An 11,890-nucleotide genomic window follows, 5' to 3' on the forward strand; every position below is an offset into this window, starting at 1 on the left:
ATACATTCATTTGCGAGATGCAGTTATAAATGACGGTAATACCACAAACGTTGGAAGATTAACAATTTTACCTTCGTCATATGCTGGCAGTCCCAGTCATATGCATGAATATGCTCAAGATGCTATTGCCTATGTTCGTCTCTATGGTCGTCCAGATTTATTTATTACATTCACATGTAATCAATCTTGGGACGAGATACTACAGCTTTTACTTCAAGGACAATCGGCGGTTCATAGGCATGACATTACGGCCCGTGTCTTCCGGCAAAAGTTGAAATCACTGATAAAGTACATTGTAAAACTTGAAGTGTTTGGGTCAGTGCGATGCTGGATGTACTCAGTAGAATGGCAAAAACGAGGTTTGCCACACGCACATATACTAATCTGGCTACATAAAAAAATTACTTCGAACGAAATTGATGATGTGATTTCCGCTGAAATACCTGATAAAAATGTCGATAAGGGGTTACATGATATTATTGTAAAAAATATGATACATGGACCTTGCGGTGCACTGAACGAAAATTCACCATGCATGGCCAAAGGAAGGTGCACAAAGCAATATACTCGACTTTTAGTATCAAACACAATTACTGGCAATGATGGTTACACACATATAGAAGAAGATCTACTGAAGATGGCGGTAAAACAGCAATAATAAAGAAGCGTAACGGTACCACCATCGAAGTAGATAACCAGTGGGTTGTTCCATATTCCCCATTATTATCAAAAACATTTAATGCACATATAAACGTTGAATACTGTAACTCCGTAAAGGCAATCAAATACATATGTAAATACGTCAACAAAGGCAGTGACAAGGCAGTTTTTGGCTTGCAGCCCGAAATCAAAGATTTCGATGAAATCGTACAATATCAGGCTGGAAGATACATAAGCAGTAATGAAGCTGTTTGGCGAATTCTTTCATTTCCGATACATGAACGTAGTCCAGCTGTTGTTCACTTAGCGGTACATTTACATAAAGGTCAACGTGTTTATTTCACGGAAACCAACGTGCAACAAAGAGTCCTGAATCCACCGGATACAACATTAACAGCTTTTTTTTCGCTTTGCAAAAATGATTCTTTTGCAAAAAAACTGCTGTATACTGAAGTGCCTTCGTATTACACGTGGAATACTAAAAATAAAGTATTTGAACGTCAAAAACAGGGTAAGTCAGTCGACGGCCAACCTACCATCTTCAAAGATACCACGATAGGAAGACTCTACACCGTTCACCCCAATCAACATGAATGCTTCTTTCTACGCCTGCTTTTGGTGAATGTACCCGGTCCGACATCCTTTGAGTATTTGAGGACTGTAAATGGTACTATACATGACACTTACCGTAGTGCATGCCAAGCTCTGAATTTATTGGAGAATGACCAACACTGGGATAACTGCATCAATGACGCGTGCGAAACGTCAACCCCAAGTCAAATTCGTGCATTGTTTGACATCATTTTAACAACTTGCTCTCCATCAGCTCCTACAGAGTTATGGGAAAAATATAAGTCATAAATGTCCGAAGATATACTCCATCGAAAACAGTTAGAGACGTCAGATATGACTTTTGATTTTACATCAGAAATTGATAACTACACTTTAGTTGTTATAGAAGATTTGTGCGTACGTATGGCAAACAAACCTCTTCAGGATTTGGGAATGCCTTCACCTAACCGTATCGCTGCTGTTTCGACATGTGTAGAATTGGATCGTGAACAAAGTTACAGTACGAGTGATCTATTGTCGTATGTACAAAATAACATTTCCAAGTTAACATCGGAACAAAAAGACATTTATGATACGATAATGCATTGTGTCGATAACAACGTTGGAGAAATTTTCTTTTTGGATGTGCCAGGAGGTACTGGTAAAACGTTTGTGATAAAACTGATTCTGGCATCAATTCGATCAAAAAATGATATAGCGTTGGCAATTGCGTCGTCCGGAATAGCCGCAACATTGCTGCCTGGTGGAAGAACTGCTCATTCCGCTTTGAAATTGCCTCTGAACTTGCATTCTACAGAAACTCCCACGTGCAATATTTCCAAATCATCTGGGATGGGTAAAGTATTGCAGCAATGCAAACTTATTATTTGGGATGAGTGCACAATGGCACACAAAAAATCGCTCGAGGCTCTGGATCAATGCTTGAAAGATTTGCGAGGGAAGTCGAAACCCTTTGGCAGCACATTAATATTGCTTGCGGGAGATTTCAGGCAAACATTACCTATAATACTTAGATCAACTCCTGCAGACGAAATGAATGCTTGCCTGAAAAATTCTAATTTATGGGCACACGTAAAAACATTAAAATTAACTACAAATATGCGTGTCCGATTATAAAACGATGACTCTGGTCAAACATTTTCAGATCAATTTCTGGCAATGGGAAACGGAAAGCTCCCAGTAGACTCAATTTCAGGACGTATACAACTACCTGCTGATTTCTGTAATTTAGTGACGTCCAAAAATGAATTGATTGAAAAAGTATTTCCGAATATTCTAAAAAATTATAAAAATAATAAATGGCTAAGTGAAAGAGCGATTCTCGCACCCAAAAATATAGACGTCCACGAAATCAACAATATTGTTTTGACCAAGATTCGAGACCAGGCAGTTCTTTACAAGTCAGTCGACACATTTTTGGAACCAAATGAAGCGGTTAATTATCCATCTGAATTTTTAAATTCCATAGATCTTTCAGGGTTTCCACCACACATGCTACAGCTAAAAATAGGCGTAACAATAATACTTTTAAGAAAATAAACCCACCGAAGCTTTGCAATGGCACTCGACTTGCCGTAAAAAAAACAATGGAAAACCTAATAGAGGCCACAATCTTGACAGGGCCTTTTGAGGGTGAGGCTGTTCTTATTCCTCGCATTCCCATGATTCCAACGGATCTGCCTTTTCAATTTAAAAGATTGCAGTTCCCAATTCGATTAGCATTTGCAATCACCATTAACAAAGCTCAAGGTCAATCATTAGAAAAATGTGGTATACTGATTGTTTTTCCCATGGACAATTGTACGTTGCATGTTCGAGGGTCGGTAAACCTGACAATGTATTTATATGCAGCGACAATTGGACAGCGAAGAATGTTGTATATTCGCAAGTTTTACGCAGTTAATTTGTATTTTGGAACCAAATGAAGCGGTTAATTATCCATCTGAATTTTTAAATTCCATAGATCCTTCAGGGTTTCCACCACACGTGCTACAACTAAAAATAGGCGTACCAATAATACTTTTAAGAAATATCAACCCACCAAAGCTTTGCAATGGTACGCGACTTGCCGTAAAAAAAAAACAATGGAAAACCTAATAGAGGCCACAATCTTGACAGGGCCTTATGAGGGTGACTGGATGCCTCACTAGAAAAATGCGGTATAGATCTTAATACAGATTGCTTTACCAATGTACAATTGTATGGTGCATCTTTGAGGGTCGGTAAACCTGACAATCTATTTATACGCACAGACAATGGGACAGCGAAGACTGTTGTATATTCACAAGTTTTACGTAGTTAATTTGTATTGTATCTATCTATCTATCTATCTATATAAAAACGAGTTGTGTGTATGCATGTTTGTTTGTTTGTAAAAAGAGCGTTTGAATATGACGTCATTATTAGTACATACGGCTTTGTATATGGACAGACAATGGGAAAGCCAAGAATGTTGTATATTCGCAATTTTTACGTAGTTTGAAACACATATATAAATCTATCTATATTCACAAGTGGGACACAGGGACACAACTACAATGGCGCGTAACTAATATGGCGCGTAACGACTTACGCGGGCGGGGGGGCTTGGGGGGGCGCGAAGCGCCCCACCAACTAGGTGTTGGGGTGGCGCGAAGCGCCACCCCAACATCTATATATATATATAGTTTTTACCTTTTTTTAGTTTTTTTAGTTTTTTTCTTTTTTAGTTTTTAGTTTTTTACCTTATTTTTAGTTTTTTTTTAGTTTTTTAGTTTTTTTAGTTTTTTTTAGTATTTTCTTTTTAGTCTTTTTTGTAGTTTTTACCTTTTTTAGTTTTTTTTTTCTTTTAGATTAATGCTAAAGCCATGGTTCGAACCTGGAACCTCTCGGACCTGGAACCTGGAACATAACGCTTTACCAGCTCAGCTACTCCGGCACGCTTTCTTTCCTTACTTTCTCTATCAGCAGCAAGTTTTTTGGTATAGACTCTTTGAGCAGCTTCCTCGGCTGTTGATATTGTAGGTTCTTCAGTTATTTTACAATTAAACATTTTTCCGTGAATGAATGTCTTAAATACCTTTAATAACGTCATCGTCATAATGACGACATGACGACCTGATGATACGACGTCACTCGACACACAGATAACTTATTTATATATATATAGTTATAACCCTTTTTCGTTTTTTAGCTTTTTTAGTTTTTTTTAGTATTTTCTTTTTAGTTTTTTTTGTAGTTTTTATCTTTTTTAGTTTTTTTTTTCTTCTTTTATATTAATGCTAAAGCCAAGGTTCGAACCTGGAACCTCGGGGACCTGGAACCTGGAACATAACGCTTTACCAACTCAGCTACTTCGGCACGCTTTCTTTTCTTACTTTCTCTATCAGCAGCAAGTTTTTTGGCATACTCTTTGAGCAGCTTCCTCGGCTGTTGACATTGTAGGTTCTTCAGTCATTCTACAGTTAAACATTTTTCCGTGAACGAATGTCTTAAATACCTTTAATGACGTCATCGTCATAATGACGACATGAAGACCTGATGACATGACGTCACTCGACACACAGACACACAGACAACTTATTTTTATATAAATAGATATACTTGCTTTGCAATGCTTTGCAATGGCACTCGACTTGCCGTAAAAAAACAATGGAAAACCTAATAGAGGCCACAATCTTGACAGGGCCTTTTGAGGGTGAGGCTGTTCTTATTCCTTGCATTCCCATGATTCCAACGGATCTGCCTTTTCAATTTAAAAGATTGCAATTCCCAATTCGATTAGCATTTGCAATCACCATTAACAAAGCTCAAGGTCAATCATTAGAAAAATGTGGTACAGATCTTACTACTGATTGTTTTTCCCATGGACAATTGTACGTTGCATGTTCGAGGGTAGGTAAACCTGACAATCTATTTATATGCAGCGACAATTGGACAGCGAAGAATGTTGTATATTCGCAAGTTTTACGCAGTTAATTTATATTGTATCTATCTATCTATCTATCTGTATAAAAACGAGTTGTGTGTATGCATGTTTGTTTGTTTGTAAAAAGAGCGTTTGCATATGACGTCATTATTAGTACATACGGCTTTGTATATGCACAGACAATGGGAAAGCCAAGAATGTTGCATATTCGCAAGACTCTGGTCAAACATTTTCAGATCAATTGCTGGCAATTGGAAACGGAAAGCTCCCAGTAGACTCAATTTCAGGACGTATACAACTACCTGCTGATTTCTGTAATTTAGTGACGTCCAAAAATGAATTGATTGAAAAAGTATTTCCGAATATTCCAAAAAATTATAAAAATAATAAATGGCTAAGTGAAAGAGCGATTCTCGCACCCAAAAATATAGACGTTCACGAAATCAACAATATTGTTTTGACAAAGATTCGAGACCAGGCAGTCCTTTACAAGTCAGTCGACACAGTTTTGGAACCAAATGAAGTGGTTAATTATCCATCTGAATTTTTAAATTCCATAGATCCTTCAGGGTTTCCACCACACGTGCTACAACTAAAAATAGGCGTACCAATAATACTTTTAAGAAATATCAACCCACCAAAGCTTTGCAATAGCACGCGACTTGCCGTAAAAAAAAACAATGGAAAACCTAATAGAGGCCACAATCTTGACAGGGCCTTTTGAGGGTGAGGCTGTTCTTATTCCTCGCATTCCCATGATACCAACGGATCTGCCTTTTTAATTTAAAAGATTGCAATTCCCAATTTGATTAGCATTTGCAATCACGATTAACAAAGCTCAAGGTCAATCATTAGAAAAATGTGGTATAAATCTTAATACTGATTGTTTTTCCCATGGACAATTGTACGTTGCATGTTCGAGGGTCGGTAAACCTGACAATCTATTTATATGAAGCGACAATTGGACAGCAAAGAATGTTGTATATTCGCAAGTTTTACGCAGTTAAATTGTATTGTATCTATCTATCTATCTATCTATATAAAAACGAGTTGTGTGTATGCATGTTTGTTTGTTTGTAAAAAGAGCGTTTGCATATGACGTTATTATTAGTACATACGGCTTTGTATATGCACAGACAATGGGAAAGCCAAGAATGTTGTATATTCGCAATTTTTACGTAGTTTGAAACACATATATAAATCTACCTATATTCACAGGTGGGACACAGGGAAACAACTACAATGGTGCGTAACTATTATGGCGCGTAACGACTTACGCGCGCGGGGGGGCTTGGGGGAGCGCGAAGCACCCCACCAACTAGGTGTTGGGGTGGCGCGAAGCGCCACCCCAACAGCTAGTATATATATAAATCTATATATATAAAAATAAGTTGCCTGTGTGTGTGTGGGTCTGTGGCCGCGAAGCGCCCCCACCAAGTATATATATAAAAATAAGTTGTCTGTGTGTGTGTGGGTTTGTCTGTCGGGTGACGTCATGTTTGTGTGTCGACTGACGTCATGTTTTCAACTGACGAAATTACAGACCGGGACATCGGGACACAAATGACGACCGGACACCGGCACATAGGGAATATAAATGACGACACTCAAAGAAAAAGCGACCGGGACAAAAGGAATGTTCGATTAGCAATCACCATCAACAAAGCACCGGGACACAAATGACGACCGGGACACAGGGAGTATAAATGACGACCAGGACATAAGTAAAAAAACCTAAAAAAAACTAAAAAAAAGGTAAAAACTACAAAAAAACTAAAAAGAAACAAAAACTAAAAACTAATAAAAAAACTAAAAAAGCTAAAAAACTAAAAAAACTAAAAAAGAAAAAAATAAAAAAGGAAAAAAATGAAAAATAAAGGAGAAAAACAAAACTAAAAAAACAAATGTATATACAGACCGGGACACCGGGATACAAATGACGACCGGGACACAGGGAATATAAATGACGACCGGGACACAGGGACACAACTACAACGGGGACGCTGGGGGCACAGGGGTCTATAAATGACGACCGGGACACTCAAAGAGAAATCACAGACTGGGACACCGGGACACAACTGACGACCAGGACACAGGGAATATAAATGACGACCGGGACACAGGGAAACAACTACAAAGGGGACGCCGGGGAGGGGGGGGGCACAGGGGGGATATATAAATGATGACGGCGACACAGGGAATGGTCGATTAGCAATCACCATCAACAAAGCTCAAGGGCAATCATTAGAATCATGAGGTATAGATCTGAATACGGATTGTTTTCCCATGGACCATTATATGTTGCATGTTCAAGAGTCGAACCTGACAATCTATTTATATGCACAGACAATGGGACAGCAAAGAATGTTGTATATTCGCAAGTTTTACGTAGTTAAAAACATATATATATATATATATATATATATATATATATATATATATATATATATATATATATATATATATATATATATATATATATATATATATATATATATATATATATATATATATATATATATATATATATATATATATATATATATATATATATATATATATATATATATACATATATATATATATATATATATATATATATATATATATATATATATATATATATATATATATATATATATATATATATATAAATATATATATATATATATATATATATATATATATATATATATATACTAGCTGTTGGGGTGGCGCTTCGCGCCACCCCAACACCTAGTTGGTGGGGTGCTTCGCGCCCCCCCAAGCCCCCCCGCGCGCGTAAGTCGTTACGCGCCATATTAGTTACGCGCCATTGTAGTTGTGTCCCTGTGTCCCACCTGTGAATATAGATAGATTTATTGCGAATATACTTAAAAATTGCGAATATACAACATTTTTGGCTTTCCAACTACTGGAAGCTTTCCGTTTCCAATTGCCAGCAATTGATCTGAAAATGTTTGACCAGAATCATCGTTTTGCAATCGGACACGCATATTTGTAGTTAATTTTAATATTTTTACGTGTGCCCATAAATTAGAATTTTTCAGGCAAGCATTCATTTCGTCTGCAGGAGTTAAACTACGTAAAAATTGCGAATATACAACATTCTTGGCTTTCCCATTGTCTGTGCATATACAAAGCCGTATGCACTAATAATGACGTCATATGCAAACGCTCTTTTTACAAACAAACAAACATGCATACACACAACTCGTTTTTATATAGATAGATAGATAGATGGATACAATACAAATTAACTGCGTAAAACTTGCGAATATACAACATTCTTCGCTTTCCAGTTGTCGCTGCATATAAATAGATTGTCAGGTTTACCGACCCTCGAACATGCAACGTACAATTGTCCATGGGAAAAACAATCAGTATTAAGATCTATACCACATTTTTCTAATGATTGACCTTGAGCTTTGTTAATGGTGATTGCAAGTGCTAATCGAATTGGGAATTGCAATCTTTTAAATTGAAAAGGCAGATCCGTTGGAATCATGGGAATGCGAGGAATAAGAACAGCCTTACCCTCAAAATGCCCTGTCAAGATTGTCGCCTTTATTAGGCTTTCCATTGTTTTTTTACGGCAAGTCGCGTGCCATTGCAAAGCTTTGGTGGGTCGCCTATTTTTAGTTGTAGCACGTGTGGTGGAAACCCTGAAAGATATATGGAATTTAAAAATTTAGATGGATAATTAACCGCTTCATTTGGTTCCAAAACTGTGTCGACTGACTTGCAAAGGACTGCCTGGTCTCGAATCTTGGTCAAAACAATATTGTTGATTTCGTGGACGTCTATATTTTTGGGTGTTTCTGACGTCTCTAACTGTTTTCGATGGAGTATATCTTCGGACATTTTTGACTTATATTTTTCCCATAACTCTGTAGGAGCTGATGGAGAGCAAGTGTACGAATTTGACTTGGGGTTGACGTTTCGCACGCGTCATTGATGCAGTTATCCCAGTGTTGGTCATTCTCCAATAAATTCAGAGCTTGGCATGCACTACGGTAAGTGTCATGTATAGTACCGTTTACAGTTCTCAAATACTCAAAGGATGTCGGACCGGGTACATTCACCAAAAGCAGGCGTAGAAAGAAGCATTCATGTTGATTGGGGTGAACGGTGTAGAGTCTTCCTATCGTGGTATCTTTGAAGATGGTAGGTTGGCCGTAAACCCACTGGTTATCTACTTTGATGGTGGTACCGTTGCCATTGTAGGGTTTTCAGTCATTTTACAATTAGAAATTTCTCTTTCAACGGTCTTCTTACAATTAAAAATTTGTCTTTGAACGATATTCTTAAATACCTGTGTCCTGGTCGTCATTTATATTCCCTGTGTCCCGGTCGTCATTTGTGTCCCGGTATCCCAGTCTGTAATTTCTCTTTTTTCTTTTTTCAGTTTTATTTTTCTTCTTTATTTTTCAGCTTCACTATGAAATACATATCGCCGAACCTTTGTTTTTTTAACTAAAATCTGGTAGTCATTGATGACCTTATCCAAGTCAAAATCCCAAACCCAATCATCATCGCTATCATTTTCAGTTTTAATATGTTTTGACTCTCGCTGTCCAGGTGGATCTTCATCTAACTGCGCGGTTTTGCGTTCTTTAGCCTCAAGCCTGTTTCCTTGCTGTTCTTTTGATTCCCCGGCACGCTTTCTTTTCTGACTTTCTCTATCAGCAGCAAGTTTTTTGGCATAGACTCTTTGAGCATCTTCATCAGTCATTGTAAACTTAAACATTAATAGAATTCTACGCAAACATATGTCTTATATAACTTGAATGACGTCACCTTCAAAGCAAAAATGATGGCAACTAATTTCATGACGTCAGCCGAAACATGAAGTCACCTGATCCACGATCCACAGATCCACAGACAACTTATTTATATATATATATATATATATATATATATATATATATATATATATATATATATACTAGCTGTTGGGGTGGCGCTTCGCGCCACCCCAACACCTAGTTGGTGGGGGCGCTTCGCGCCCCCCCCAAGCCCCCCCGCGCGCGTAAGTCGTTACGCGCCATAATAGTTACGCGCCATTGTAGTTGTGTCCCTATGTCCCACCTGTGAATATAGATAGATATATATATATATATATATATATATATATATATATATATATATATATATATATATATATATATATATATATATATATATATATATGGTTTTAACTACGTAAAACTTGCGAATATACAACATTCTTTGCTGTCCCATTGTCTTTGCATATAAATAGATTGTCAGGTTTACCGACTCTTGAACATGCAACATATAATGGTCCATGGGAAAACAATCTGTATTCAGATCTATACCTCATGATTCTAATGATTGCCCTTGAGCTTTGTTGATGGTGATTGCTAATCGACCATTCCCTGTCCCGGTGTCCCGGTCGTCATTTACATCCCCCTGTTTCCCCCGGTGTCCCCGTTGTAGTTGTGTCCCTGTGTCCCGGTCGTCATTTATATTCCCTGTGTCCCGGTCGTCATTTGTATCCCGGTGTCCCGGTCTGTATATACATTCGTTTTTTAGTTTTGTTTTTCTCCTTTATTTTTTTCCTTTTTTTTTCTTTTTTAGCTTATTTAGATTTTTAGATTTTTTAGTTTTTTTATTAGTTTTTAGTTTTTTTTTCTTTTTTGTTTTTTTGTCCTGGTCGTCATTTATATCCCCCTGTTTCCCCCGGTGTCCCCGTTGTAGTTGTGTCCCTGTGTCCCGGTCGTCATTTATATTCCCTGTGTCCCGGTCGTCATTTGTATCGCGGTGTACCGGTCTGTATATACATTCGTTTTTTAGTTTTGTTTTTCTCCTTTATTTTTTTCCTTTTTTTTTATTTTTTAGTTTATTTAGATTTTTAGATTTTTTAGTTTTTTTATTAGTTTTTCTTTTTTTTTTCTTTTTAGTTTTTTTGTAGTTTTTACCTTCTTTTTAGTTTTGTTAATTTTTTTTTTTACTTATGTCCTGGTCGTCATTTATACTCCCTGTGTCCCGGTGCTTTGTTGATTGCTAATCGAACATTCCTTTTGTCCTGGTCGCTTTCTCTTTGAGTGTCGTCATTTATTTTTTTCTTTTTTAGTTCTTTTAGTTTTTACCTTTTTTAGTTTTTTTTAGTTTTTTAGATGAAAATTTTTTTTGTTTTTTCCTTTTTTTCTTTTTAGTTTTTTATTGGTTTTTACCTTTATGTTAGCTTATTTTTCAGTTTTTTCCTTTTTTTTTAGTTTTTTTTTTATTTTTTATTTTTTTTTAGTTTTTTACCTTTTTTTTAGTTTTTTTAGTTTTTTTAGTTTTTTAGTTTTTTAGCTTTTTTACTTTTTTTTATTAGTTTTTATTTTTTTTGTAGTTTTTGCCTTTTTTTAGTTTTTTCAGTTTTTTTTTAGTTTTTTATTGGTTTTTACCTTTATTTTAGCTTATTTTTCAGTTTTTTTCTTTTTTTTAGTTTTTTTTAGTTTTTTACCTTTTTTTAGTTTTTTTAGTTTTTTTAGTTTTTTAGCTCTTTTATCTTTTTTATTAGTTTTTAGTTTTTTTTGTAGTTTTTGCCTTTTTTTTAGTTTTTTTAGTTTTTTAGCTTTTTTATTAGTTTTTAGTTTTTTTTGTAGTTTTTGCCTTTTTTTAGTTTTTTTAGTTTTTTAGCTTTTTTATTTTTTTTATTAGTTTTTAGTTTTTTTGTAGTTTTTGCCTTTTTTTAGTTTTTTCAGTTTTGACGTCACCTGATCCAGTTTTTTCAGGTGA

Source organism: Artemia franciscana, chromosome 16, assembly GCF_032884065.1.
Source record: "Artemia franciscana chromosome 16, ASM3288406v1, whole genome shotgun sequence".
In the NCBI taxonomy this organism is placed as follows: Eukaryota; Metazoa; Arthropoda; class Branchiopoda; order Anostraca; family Artemiidae; genus Artemia; species Artemia franciscana.